We start from the raw sequence: 14,790 nt of genomic DNA, 5'->3' as shown, positions 1-14,790 counted from the left end.
TCAATTTTTTTTTTTTTTTTTTTTTGGAACTCTGAAAGACGAATGCAACGTTGAGGAAGTAAACTGATCGTTTGATGGATTGTAGTTGTGATTTTTTTTAATGTTCGTCTATTTCTGATCACTTTGCCGACTGGTTATGCAAACGGCAAAAATGATATTGTATTTATAAACAGACTCGTGTAACGGGTTTCGCAACATCGATACTTCGTCTATGTTCGTTGCATTACTGGTATTGCAGACAGGATAGCCAGAATAGTACAGGCTATCAGTTTTACAGCTCCTATGGCTTCGACCTTGCAATATTTTCAGCTGCTTTCTTAATCGTTCCGGAAGAATCTCATTTCGCAGAAGTTACTGGAATAATAACTTACATGTAGACATATAGTTACATTTCTCATTTCTTACATTTGATACCATTGAATACTTCTATATTATCAACATTATCCTACAATTTCCTTTATCGTATAGCTAGAATATTACATTTTGTGTGATCAAGCGAGAAAGACACGAAAATCGATGAAACTGGGCCGATGTTTTTCTCGTGTGGTCTTCGTATCCTTCCACGATTAACAATTTTTCTATATCAAAATACGAAACTTCTCAACACAATTAAGATATACGTGTCGATTACGAAAGGAATAACGTGTTATCGATAATTAAGTTGTGTTGTTCGAGTTCGATTACAAAAATACGTCGGACGACACAAAATTAAAGCTTTCTTACAATCTTTACGATCTTCAAACACGATAAAGACCATCGAATTCAAAATGAAATCGAACGAGCTAAAAAGCGTCGTACGAATCAACAAAATCGTCGTACAGTGAAACAAAGTGACAGAAAATGAACAAAATGAATAAATATCTGTAGCGTAACAGAAATTATCGAACAATCGTGCAAGAGTCGGCTTGAAACATCGTTTGTAATACGATTCACCTAATCTTGCGTAGAATAAACCAAACTCACGTTACAAGCTTTCCCATCTAATCTTATCGTCTTCCAATAATTATCAAATAATCCTGAATAATCAACGAAAATCTCGAAATCTATCGTAAAGAAGAACCACGCGCCACAGTATCGTATCTTAGTTTACAAGAAACTATCAACATGTACAACAACAATGACGTGTCTTCCATGCTGGCGCGAATCGTTCGAGCGCAGCAAAAAATTGCCACGTGTAATTTCTGCGTGTGATTATGGAAACAAATTGTATACGTTGCACTGGAGAGTTGTTATTTTTGTACGTTCATTGATTATCGCGATTCTGCAGGCGCCATTGCGATTAGAGTACGCCACGTGTATCAATGGTATAGTCAAGCCTCCGTCATCACGTGCATTCGCACAGCTCGTGCATTCGAGCGATAATGATTTTCTCGTACGATAGTGATTTCCTCTGGCTCGTGATCGCGTTAGGGGATTATTGAAATTCCTACGTAAGCGATTAAAGAGACGAGGAAGGTGAGACACGTATCGCATGACATATAAAGTACCGATCTATCGTATTAACGAGGAAACAGGTAAGGATTTGCATAATCGTAAACTGATTCGTCGACGTAGGACATTCCTTCTTATCGTCAGCGCTTATCGCTCGGCACTGATACGCGATCGTCAAGTAACTTACTCGAACGGCTGTGCGACGATAATTTTAATGATATTGTATTATCGTAACTAACGCTAGAAATATCAGAGTCCCCACTTTTTTGGTATTTTGAAAGTTTTTGTACAGTTTCGTTATGGCTGTAATATAAAATAACTGGAGAAGCAGAATCTCCAACTATCGTAAACGAGACATAGAAAAATATTGCATGTCAGTGAAAATAATAATTGAACTACTTAGAAGGTAGAACGATCCACTCCACTTTCCGTAAGTTTCATAATTTCACCCGATCGATGTTCTATCTTCGAAAAATAATGCTTGCAAAATTGTCACGTTTCTCTATTCTCTACTTTCCAAGCTTGAACTTGATCAATCTTGACGTTAACCGTGATAAAAGAATAAATTTAAAAGATTTATGATTCCTTCTTCCTTTCTTTCTTTTTTGAAAAATAAAAGATTATGTCTCGCTAGGATAATATTATTGGGAACCTTAAAAGATTAAGAAATATTTTGTGATTTAAGTCGAAGCGTATCAAACTTGACAAGAATTATAAATTAAGTAAACGTAGAATGATTTAAAAAGGAGAGATTGTAGATTTCTATGAGTTATCAGAAGGGTTGTTACCTCTTGAGTAGCGATGGAATTTTTTTGATGAAGAAATCTTCAGAACCGGAGCAGATAATTTCTTTGGTAATGTAGATTGACGACAATTGTGCGTGCGAAGTTTTTTAGCTCTTTCAAAACAGTCTGTCTGTCTATTTTATCACCGATAAGTAGATATTTTTATTGCGTTTGCTGCGTTGGCGTTAATTTTTTTAATAGTATTTGAAGAGCACGAAAATAGCAGAATCTTATTAATAATGTACATTTTATTTATTCGTAGTCTTTTTGAATTAAAATGTGTACGTTTTTCATGGAACGAAACTTAGGAATTTTTATATAGAGAAAAGCTAGAGAAAAACTTCTTTCCGTCATTGTATGTGTCCCTTGAAATAGTACAAATTTGCCCCGAGAAGATTTTTCATACAATCGTAAATAAGACAGATATTTAGGTGATCTCATTTAGATGAGACTCACCGTAAACATGTACACAAGATAATAACATTTTTGCAGCGACGTGTTATTTCTTTAATTAATACGGATTTTCTAGAAATTCTAAGAAACGTTTGCATATTTTAATTGAATCTTCCTTTTATCGGGAAAGATTTTTTATACGATCGTAATTAAGGCAAATATTTAGACGATCTAATTTAGCTGAGACACCCTGTATACATGTGTAAGAGATAACATTTTTACAGCGATATGTTATTTCTTTAATTAATATGAATTTTCCAGAAATTCTAAGAAATGTTTGCATATTTTAATTGAATCTTCCTTGTATCTTGTTATTCTAGTTGAATATCGGATTTTTCATTGGTAAAAATTGCCAGGAAAATATCCACTCGAGTCACCCTTATTATCAACCATCTTTCACTTCATTTACTCTTGAAAACATCCATCGACATCCTCGTACTTGTAAAAATTCAATCTAAAGAGCGTAACACAACCACTTATTCTGCCTCTTATTACAGTTATCGTTTTTTTAAAAATAACTGTGACGGTTATTCAACGCTCCTCCAGCGGAGTCAGCAGGAGCCAGGAATGGAAACGTAGAAGACATCGTTAATATCAAAACCATTCCGTAGAGATTTCGGAAAGTTGCAGACGTTCTCAGGTTTTGGTGTTTCTAATGATTTCTTGTAAACTTTATGAATAAATGCTTCCATTCCAAAAATAAATTTTTTCCATTTTATACCTTCCATCCTCGTTTCTTTGGTAGAAATTGCATTTTAATATTTCAATAACGTACATTATCACTCCAGAAAGGAAAAATTTGTTACTTTACTCAACTTTTACTAATTTATTAAACAAAAGATTTCGATAAACTAGTTTAAAGTGGAGATTAAAAATGTCCTAGAGCGACTGAATCGTCTGTCTCTGGAACTCCTTACTTTCTGGGAAACCCTCGCTTTCAATTTTCTTCGAACTTTCGATCTCGTTCGATAAAAGTAATACATTTTCTGTAGAGTAAAAAGTAAGAAAATTTTTCCTTCGAACATAGCGACAATTTTTCAAAATTTCATTCAGCGTGTTCTAAAACGCCGCAAATATTTGGAGACGCGCATAGTGTTGGAGACAAACTAGCTGAATCGAAGTAGTACTCGTCAAAACAAGCAAACATGTCTTAACGGACATGGGTCAAAAAACTACTCGTTACGAGATGTTTTTGTTAGTAAGACATTATCTCTACAACATATGTTCGATATGTCTCCGGTTGATTTCAACACATACTTCGATATGTTTTTTCATGGAGAATTAGTTCTCTCATAGAGTTTGCGAAGCAACTGAATTACCGTGCACTATAGTTTTTAGATGTCACCACAAATAAGAGTCTGCGAGATTTAAATGGGGTGAACGAGACGACCATGTCACAGGCCACCACGTTCACGTCACCTTTCGCGAATCGTTGCGTGTAAATTCTACTTGAAGTAGAAAACGTCTCGTACGTCCAACACGAACGGTTTTTCGACTCGTGTTTGTTAAGACTTTACTGCTAATTTTGACGAGTACTACACGTTTCCAAAAGTTTGTCCCCCACATTTTAGGACAATTCTGTATACAATCGGGAAGAAAAGTAAGCGGATAGGTGGTGGAGCTATCGATGAAGTTTAATCGAACCGACACTAGCGTTATACGAGCTACGATCGAAAGTTATGGAACGGGAACGAAATGATTCCTTAGGCAAAAATAAGAAGGTATTTTCCTCCGAAGCTCGGTTTCCGACAAATTCGGGTTTGAAAATTTATCAAGTATACTCGAACGTACCTAATTATCGACTGGATGCAAGCAAACGATCTGTTTGATGTCATTCTATATGGGAAAATAAGTAAAAAATGTGCGATACAATTTTTCCCGCACCCTGTATATTACAGTTTTATCTATTATACGTCCCACAGTACGTAGATCATGCAGCGAATAATTCAAATTAATATTTACATTTTTGCGTAAACAAGCTGTATTTGGAGAAACATCGTCTATTTATCTAATTTCATTAATTGTGCACTTATTTTCGACGCCAACAGATACTGCAGCATCTGTGCACTCTATAGATTTTCACATCCTGAATTTTGTCAAAGATACATAAACATATAATACAATAGCAATCTACCAATCGATAATAACACTGTCGACCAGACTACACAACGTTGCATAATCGTGTTTAGACTTCGATCTGCCCCCCCGTGGAACCCATGGGCAACGGGGTTAAGTTCGCCCGCTCTTCAGCGGTATCGTTTCGCTGTCCATCATTTCAAGCTATCTGTTTTCTACTGGCTCGATTTTTCCCTAAGAAATGCTAGACCGGCGGCGTCGCGGAAACGCGGTCGTGCAGCTGTGCCGAATCTAGGTCCGATTCGATTGAGAATCACGTGCACATGCTGTTGACTGCACTTTGAAATCGGGGCTGCGTGGCTCGCGGGGAAGGGCGATAAAGCTTACACGCGCCTCCGCGTTCAGATTCGTTCGAACGAGGACGAGCCGAGGTTCGGTTTGTGTATGCATCGATCACCAACGAGTACGTATTATGTATCTCGGCGATAGTTCTTTGACACGTGCAAATTGTTACGCGCGAGACAGATTCGCGAAACGCCTTTGGGATTTCGGGCTGACCAGGCGTTGGGTTATACTACTGATACCGGCGCGACACGTGCGGATCATTCTACGTATATTGTTTCCTTCCGATGTTTGGTTGAAAAACTATGTATGCAATGTATGCGATATGCAGAGTAATAAATATATAATATACAGAGTATTAATACGGTATCAATATACACAGTGTACTCGGGATATTACAGGGTGTTTGTTTCTCGTAAAGTGGAAAACTGTACCAATCGTTTTATCGAATCGTGTTTGTTCGGAAAGCAATATTTATTAAAAAAAAAAAAACATGTAATGTAGGACCCCTTTTTTAATACAGTGCTATGGTATTTTACGAGCGAAGATGAAAAAGAGAGGTTGATAATTGTTTCGATGGATTTTAATCGTTTAGGAATCAATGCTTGTTTGTAAGAAATACACAATGTAACCCGTGTTTATAGTTATGATAAGGACTATAATATTTGCAGTCTAACGTAGGTCTAATAAAGAGCCAATGATTAATTTAGATTCGGATATTACAATTTTGTATATGTATATGCGATATTATAAATAAAATTATATAAATAAATAAAGGTTTATATTTATATAAACGATTCCTCTTCCTCGTTCTTGTATTTTGAATCTTAAATCAGAATAGTGGTTGAAATAAAAAATTAATAGCTGCAGGTTTTCTACTTCTAATGAATATAAAATCTCAGAAGAAAGAAGTTATTGCATAGTTCGATTTACGACCTCGCTATATCGTGGCCGCATTATACAATGAATTATTACAATAATTGTCTATGAATGAATCGCGTGCATGTGGTGTGCGCTGTTTGATAGCTTCGTTTGAACTATGTTTTCATCCCGTCTTCAGTACTCCGAGTCCAATGGAAAATGTGTCTTAAAACAGCGGAACAGCTGTATATTGCAATTCAGCATGCTTTATAATCGCTTTATATATAAATAGATTCTAAATTCTACATTGTAGATATTTTTCATGGATCTAAAATTATGCATCGTGCATATCGTGGATGGATCCTGTGTGTGATGGATCGTAGATATTGTAAATAAATTCTAAATTGCAAATGAATCGTAAATTCTATGCTGTAGATATCGTAGATGCATTCTAATATGTATGTAAATTCTAGGATTATATGGTTAGTGTAAATTGTAGAAAGTTTAGATCTACTACGTCTGACAAAGACGATTGGGACTGAAATGAGACTTCGATTAAGCTAGGACTCGAATAAGATATTAAAATAATCGGACTTGGAATATAGTTTGAGCTTTTTATTATTCGAAACGTTCGATCGATCGAAGCGATTGTAATTTAATTAATCCTTTGTGCTATGATTTGAAGACGTCAGAATTATATAACGATGAAATATGAGAATCGAGATGTAAAAATTGAGGAAGATTGACAGATCGTGATATTCCGATTTGCTGACTTGTCTGGGCTCCTTGATTGATTATTAATGTAAATATTTTGCGCATATCGAACTTCCATGCTTTATATTGTAGTTCTGATAAACTTTGATTTAGAGCAGTGAAGGTCAATCAAAACAGCAACCGGTTTATACTACTTACTTTGCACTTGGCATATGGAATATTCTTAGTTTTCATCTCCCACATGTTTTGCAAAATCGTTAAAATTATCTATGATTTCATTAATTAACGATAACGTTGTTATTGCAAGTATTCTGCAAATAGCTTTTGTTCAAATTTGTATGGAAATCAACAATCGTAAATTGCTCGAATCAGGATCAATCTCTTTTCTTGACCGTTGCCTTCTTCCCATCTTAGTTTCTACAATTCTTCTTATGCTTTGTTATATTTATACACACGATTATAACACGCTAAGGGACATCTATTAGTCTCGTTACGGTGTTCATTAATTTTTAAATGTCTCTATACAGCATAACATACTCGTATAAAGTTTTATCATCGTGCTTTCTTGATTCAATTAAAAAAAAAAAGAAAAAGTACAAAGTATAATGAAAAATTGTAATCGTGAAAATACATTCGACGAATAGCAATCGTCAGACTGCGGATCTTCATGCAAACATAGGAAATTTGAAAGTGTCAAATTGCACAGAATGCGCGTGATATGAAGAAATATGGAAAATATACGAAGAAGATATACAGTGCTTTCTGCAACATACGGTGGATAAAATAATTTTCTATCGAGATTCTATTTCTTGAATTACACTCTCAAATGTACGAATTTGCGTAAAAATCCGTATTCTGGTAGTCGCAGTGCGTGGAAAGCAGTCGGAGCTGCGCGGAAACTAGACCGGCGAAGTTTGTATGGCGACGGATGATATTTCTTCGTTAGAGTTGCGAGGATCAAAGGAAACGTCGATGGAACAGAATGGAGGGATCGGTGGCTAACGTTTGTGCACGATAATACCGAGTCAATTGTTATTTCCTCGATCGTCATATCGGTTCCAGGTCGTACACGAGCCGACCTTAGACCTCGCGGCACGCGTCTTGCTTCTCTTCTACCTCTTCCGTCAGCCGTCTTCCTTCATAATATCTAATGAAATTGACCTTTCGTCTTGAAAATGTAGCGTTAGGTTATTCGATAAATTCATAGCGAAGCTTAAGCAGAAATCGAAAAAAGTATATTATAATTCGTGAAATTCATAGAACTGGACCTATTATCGTTTTCAATATTTAACAGCGAAGAAAGATGGTGTTCGACTGAACGATTTAAATAAATCGAGGACGATCGTCGTAGAATTTCCAGAAGTTGATAAATTTGGAGAATTATCGATTTCGTATTGATTTTGGTATTTTCCAAGGTCTGGATTATTGTTCGACGAACCTTGTACTTGTTTACAATTCTTCCAATCGTATTGCGTCCCATTTCCCGCTGATATTTTTCACATTCTCTGGATCAAGGCTGAACAAGCCGAGACGCAAAAAAAGTAAGTATAACTAGAAAAGAACTTCATCGAAGGGGAAGTAAACATGTTGGTTGGTGAGTTTTCTTGTCAAACCGGAATCTTCAACAGCGTCTGTTGTTCCTCTGCAGTCACCGGCGACATTTCGTACACGTATGCAATTTCTCGCGAAATTATACGCGTCGGTTGGATCTTTGTAGATAGATATTTGCGAAAGTTATGGAAGTGGTATCTGCAACGGAACAACAATTCTTATTCGATCCACAAGAAGTTACGAATTCTGTAATGTAATTAACCAATGTAATTAACCAAACCACGTATGTCTCGTATGGCACGAAGAATACAAATTCATGATAATACGACGAAGACTCTATTTACAAAGCAACTAACGTTTGGTTCTTTCTACAATCCTACAATCCACAAAATGGCATTAAACTTCCTAAACTTGAAACTCGGTTTGTTCGGTTTACAAACCAACGAAGATAGAACGACCGAGAATCCAAGCGGCGAAATGCCGATAAAACCTAACGAAATTAATTTCCACGTAATCAAAAGTTCGAATAGACGATTCTCCTGTGCGCACAGCGTTATCATAGAAGCACTCGCCGATGTAATAAAGTCGTAACGCGTGCAATAAACGCGCACTGCAACGCGAGCCGACGATCTAAATTGAACATGTAGGGTAAACTTGGAAGAAATCATACGGAAGATCGGTTGTGTTGGCTACAACGAACGCACGGTAAGTAAGAACGTTTGTAGTGGAAATGCTTCGCCGATGATACTCGCCATGATAATGCTCGTGGTCGTAATACAAAACTTGCGAACCGTCGTCAGCCACCTGTCAGCACGTCCTCGCTCACACGTGTCTCACATCATTGACGTAAATCGCGATACACGGAATACGGTAAATTAGCTTACGATGAAAATCGAGGAATTTTGTTTTTAAAACAAGAATGGAATACCAAGATGGGTACGTGTAAGAAAACATTTTAATGGCTTGTCATTTCCAGTTTACGTATTTTGAAATACGAGGGAGGTTGATGAAAATTTGGAATATTGAAAAGTTTAAACATGAAGTTTGGACACGTTTTATTTAATTAGATAGAAGGTGCTCACGAATATCTTTTAAATAGAGATATAAAGAAACGATAAGATGTATACAGTTTGCAAAGGTGTATATAAAATATGCTAAGCATAGCGTTCGTTGTAACATTTAACGAAAGAAATCTCCGTTTGCGAACATCAAACTCAATTTGTTTAGTTACGTTTATAAAGACATAGATTTGTATGACCATCTGTAGTCTGTCTACATATAATTAGATAATTATAAAGCAAACTTTATTATGGGGTATAATGTTAAAGATTGAAGAAATGATTCTCTAGCCGAAATTCAGAGAGTGTTAAAATTTGCAAGTCCATAAAGCAAGATTTTTGTGACGTTCGTTGATAAATGTAACGAAGGACGATCAAATTCTTTGAACGTGAATGAATCTTTTTAATTAATTACAATTCCTTTAGTTACAGAAATCTATGTAATAACCAGATATTCTTAATTTTAGTGGTAAAAGTTTGAAGAGTTAAAGAAATTCAAGACATTAAAGAATCGCGATAATTACTCTAATTACACTGTCAAACATAGGGCAAGAATCAAAATGCAACATTCCAAAGAAACGAAAGGAAAGGGATCGAAGGAACGAATAGATCGTATTTTTATGTATTTCGTCAAACGAGCAACGAGAACACGGTTCAACCATACACTACTATAATATCATTTCTTTATTTAGGAGGGCAGTCACGGTGAACCAGAGCGAGCACCTAACACGCAGCATTTACGATAGGCCAGACTCAATAGGTTAATAGTAGGGTTTACACTAATCGAATGGGACGGAACTCGAGCGAACCGAGAGCAGAGTGAGTGGCGAAAATAATTCAGCTTAGTGATCTAATTCACCTATTGCCTCGTTCGGTCCTGGTTAAACGATGAAACATGATTGTGCCTCTGGCTGAACAGTAATTGGCATAATTGTTTCCCAACCGACTCGACATTTACAAGATTCTTTCTCAACTTGAACAATTATTCGACAAAGATATCGAATATCTTCTTTAAAAATCTTCCAATCCATCCTTAACGTAACTGTTTCTCAAATGTCTAAAAATTTCAAAGATTCTTTCGCAAGTCAAGGAATCATTCGCAAATTATTCGATAAAAATACGAGATATTTTCTGTGAAAATATTTTAAATCATACGATTAATATAATCGAAACACAACATAACGCCAAACGTTTCAAAATTCGAAAGATCCTTTCCTAATTTAGAGAATTATTTACCAATTATTCCATAAAACTATAAAATATTACGTTGACAAATTTTCGAAAAGAAATATATCCTTTTAAGCGTGATTCGATCGTATTATCACTTTTCGGTCTAATCATCCGACAGAGTGATATTTCATTGAGTTAGAGTTGTATTAACCTAGTGCACTGTTATTGCACAGTAACTCTATCTAATTCAGCTGATCGTTAGTCTCAATGCACGCGGTGGAATAATTTTCTGGCTGACACCAGGCCAAATTGCAATTGTCCGCTGTCGCTGCGCCTTTAATCGATGAATTTAAGAACAAGTGGCCCGGTTCTCGTTTCCATTTCGATCATAAATCATTCGCTCCTTAACCCTTCGAATTAGACTCTATAATTTATTGGCACCGATCCGTCCGCTCAACGTGTCCTCGAGTTGATTATTAAGAACGGTTAAACTTCGAATAATCGTAGAATTAAACTCTTACAATTCCATTTCTTAATTTCCAGATCCATGCGTGTGTAGAAAAAATTACATCTACCAATTGAAAACGAGCATCGAATTTTGCTATTTTCTAACATTCGATACTATTATTTTTAAGATCCCATTTATCTTATTTCCCATTTAATTTAGCAATTTTACACTTTCGAAATTCCTATATAAATGGATGGAAATGCACGGTCTACTAATTAGCAAAAGTAACATGCCGTAATTCAAACGATGCTTTATATGCGGTTCAACTGCACGGTTCAACTAATCTACAGCTGAACGATCTAAGCTTCCTGAATTGACTCGTTGGACGGATGCGTGCATTATGCAGAGGATGGTGGGGGAGGGTGCGTTGCTAGAAAGAGCCGCGAAAGAGACACGTGGAAGAAGTAGGTCTCCGCCAGTGTTCGTCGAGGATCATCCTAATCTGTGTTACCATCCGTACTTACCTCATTGTCGTTGACTGATCATGCACCTTGCTCATGCACATCGCCCCCCGCAGTGTTGCAAGGCATTAGTGCATGCGGCCTGACCTCTGGCCAAGCTATCGTCGTCGGCCGACTGACGCTGCTCCTCTGCACGATTGACACACAACGTTATCGTGATTATCGTTAATAAGCGGCAGACACGCAAATCTACCGAGCAAATTTTGTCACCAGGACCTGACTCGTTCTTGTCCATCTTTTTTTCAGGCTGCGCCGAAATAATCGGTCGCGACACCTCAGACGTGGGGTCTTCGTAGGTCTTTGGTTTCTTAACCCCCGGTCAGCTGTATGATTAGGTCATTTCAGAGTCGACCGTGGTGAATGAATTAAGAGAATACAGTTTTAGAGCGTACAGTGGCTATGAAACTTATCGGAACATTACCCTTAGCTTCCAACGAAGCTTTCGTTTTTTCTAATCAGAGTCTGCGCGTTTCATTTTTATAGCAGATTTTTGCGCTCTTACTTTTGAGGATGCAACTAAGTGAGCCACGCAAAACGGTTAAAAAGGATCTTATTATTTTCTATGTTCTCGCTGGTATTCTCTTTGCAGAAAAATGAATGTTTCTTATATTTTGAATCATCTTTGTCTCTCTATCGATTCGAGTACCGATCTTACCGAATATATTACTAAATTCATGCTATAAAACAGGATCCTAAGGCTTCAGAAAAATCTACGAAAATGATCACTGATAACGCTTTTATATCGATCCCCGACGAAAGCAGAAAAAGGAACATCCATAGCGGAGGTGAGGAGCAGATGAAGATCAAAGACAAAGTTTCCGTCGATCGCTACAGAAGACGCGACGATAATTGCTCGTTATCTGTTTAGAAGATTTCATTTACCGTGTCCTGTCCCGTTTCTCTATTTGGTAACGATTCTACGTACGATCAAGGAATTTCTCGACGAGCAGCCGATACAAATTGTCTAGGGGAGCAGCGCGTGAACACCCGAGTATAAAAATACAATTATGGATGCAATCTGTCGATAGTTGTTTTGCTGATTTACGCCGTCGAGGTCCAAGTTCAGACGCCACGATCGACCTGGCTGTGTCGATGGAACGAAGTGGTGTCGACGACACCCTTATCGTTATACCGGTCGGAAAACTTTCGCGTCGCATAGCATCTGCTCGTTATGTCGATAGACACATACACTGGTTCACGAAAATGCTCCAACACTTGTCATAGAAAAGTTTTATGTCCGCATCGTGTGTGAAATATAAAACATTTTCAGATTTCATTAGCACTGTGGTGAAAGTCGGATTTTCACGCACTTGTGGGAAATCCGAAGACACAAGAATACACAGGTCGCAGATAATATGCGAAAATATGCGGAATATCTAAAATATGTTGCAATATATGCATACTACTCGTTGTGATATTTAATAAGTAACGCAATTTACATGAATACCATCCTTTAAATTTGTAAAGATACGAGACTGCATAAACGTTTCTCAGTCTGATCACGATTATGAACTGACGACAAACTAACTACAAATCTGGCCCAAACCACTTTGAAGATACGTGTGTCGGTGATTATGAAATAAAGATGGCACGCGAAGTCGCTAACATTGATTTATCACAGTGATCGCAGAATCACGATCACGGTCGTGACGAACTTCATTCACGAGCGCGACCATAATTTTTTTTATCACCAAGGAATTTGCTCCGTGTGATCGTAATTCTTCGTCTCGATTGAATTTTTTTTCTAATAAAGTACTTCGATGTAGCTTGCATAAAAATACCAGCATACAACGTACATTTATTTCGTCTGATATTAAAGATAAGAAACAATTCAATTTTCTTTCCTTTGTCTTACATCGGTATCTTAAAAAGTAAAATACTAATTCTTCCCCTCGATTTCGAACGAACGTGATCGAATATCAATGGCGATTCACGAGTAGCAATTCGCATCATTTCGATTTTACGCAAGCCGACTTTGCGCTGTGTCTATTTATATTTGAATCATCCGAAATCATCTTCGCAAAGTAGTAGAAATTGAAGTGTCAGATTAAGTTGCTTGGGTTAGGTTAAGGTTAAGGTTAGGGTTAGGGTTAGGAATTGTAGAATCGAGTTGGTTGTTACGTCGTTAAACAGAATTTCGTTCACGCGTTAAACGCGAGACTTGAAATATCTCGAAATGAGAAATGCGTGACTTGGACCACTTTCGTAATCATCGGCACATATATAGAAATAACAAGATATTTAGCACAAGTATATGTACATTTCGCGGAGATCGCAAAAATATTTAAGTAATCGATTATCCATTTAAACCTCGATATTCGGTGAGACCATATTTAGCACTTATAATATACTTAAAATAACTACTCGCGCTATATACTAACTTTTTATTAAATATATGTATTTTTGCGATAAATATCTCGTAATTTCTATACATCTTCAAACTGATTTCAAATTATACCGATATAATGATGACACACGTGTCTCGCCAAAGTGCTAATGGAATTACAAAATGATCGGCCACCTGTAATTTATATTTTTCAACGATGTCGCGCTTTTACGCGTTTACGTTTAATCGCGTTTCGATGCTTGATCCTTAACGAGCCGGAGACCCCGAGCCTGCTAAATACGCCGAGTTGAACCTAAACAGCGCTTGACTGAGAAAACATTGGTTACACAATTGTCGTAACCGGTTCGTAGAAAACACACCCTGAACGTTGCTCCGCGGAACATGCGCCTCTCGCGTGTAATTACACGCGTTGTGCAATTCCACTCGAATTTTTCGTCCAACTAATCTGTGAAATGCATCGATGAAAGTCACGGCACCTCTCTTTGCAAATCGCATTGACATCAAAATAACATACATACAAAATCGGCTACTCGACGAACCTATTTATATTTACACGATTTGGTACATTAAAAGCGAGCACAGTCGTTTCTAGGGTCAAAACGGTTCACGGGCCAATATCCACCGAAAATAAAAGAAACGTTTCGTAATGGGTGACCTAACGCGAACTTAAACTCCAGCTACCATGAAGTTCCATACGACTCAAATTTTTGTATCCTTAAGCTCTTCGCGCTTTTTATAGCCCCGCTACTAATAATTTCACACGTAAGCCTAACGCAGACCAGCATTCGTCGAAAGTAAACGAAAAGTGTTTTAACAAAACTTTCGTTCGCTACAAAGTTCTATCAAACTTGATTTTCTGCTCTTGAAACCATCGGCTTATCCTTTTCGCAGAATCTCTTCGGCGCTGATTTGCGTTATTCCAGAAGAAGGCCTAACTGGACGTTATAATTTCGGAAAAGAGACCTATTCTCACTTAGCCGAAACCAGCATTCGCGGAAAATAGAAGAAACGCGTTTCAATGAAATCTCCATCG

The 14,790-nt window shown here is 37.2% G+C and overlaps 1 long non-coding RNA gene across 1 annotated transcript in view; it reads right to left on the bottom strand.

Annotated features, from left to right (window-relative positions):
• Positions 1-202: 202 nt before the first annotated feature.
• The window catches only part of LOC143303489 (uncharacterized), a 25,585-nt gene continuing 10,997 nt past the window's right edge, over positions 203-14,790 (bottom strand). Inside the window, exon 7 of the long non-coding RNA XR_013059869.1 lies at positions 203-354. This is a non-coding gene — a long non-coding RNA (uncharacterized LOC143303489). The remainder of the gene's footprint in view (positions 355-14,790) is intronic.

The sequence above is a fragment of the Bombus vancouverensis genome, chromosome 13 (genome assembly GCF_051014615.1).
Source record: "Bombus vancouverensis nearcticus chromosome 13, iyBomVanc1_principal, whole genome shotgun sequence".
NCBI classification, from domain to species: Eukaryota; Metazoa; Arthropoda; class Insecta; order Hymenoptera; family Apidae; genus Bombus; species Bombus vancouverensis.
Note: the sequence above shows the minus strand (reverse complement) of the source record. Positions and strands in the feature narration are given on the sequence as shown.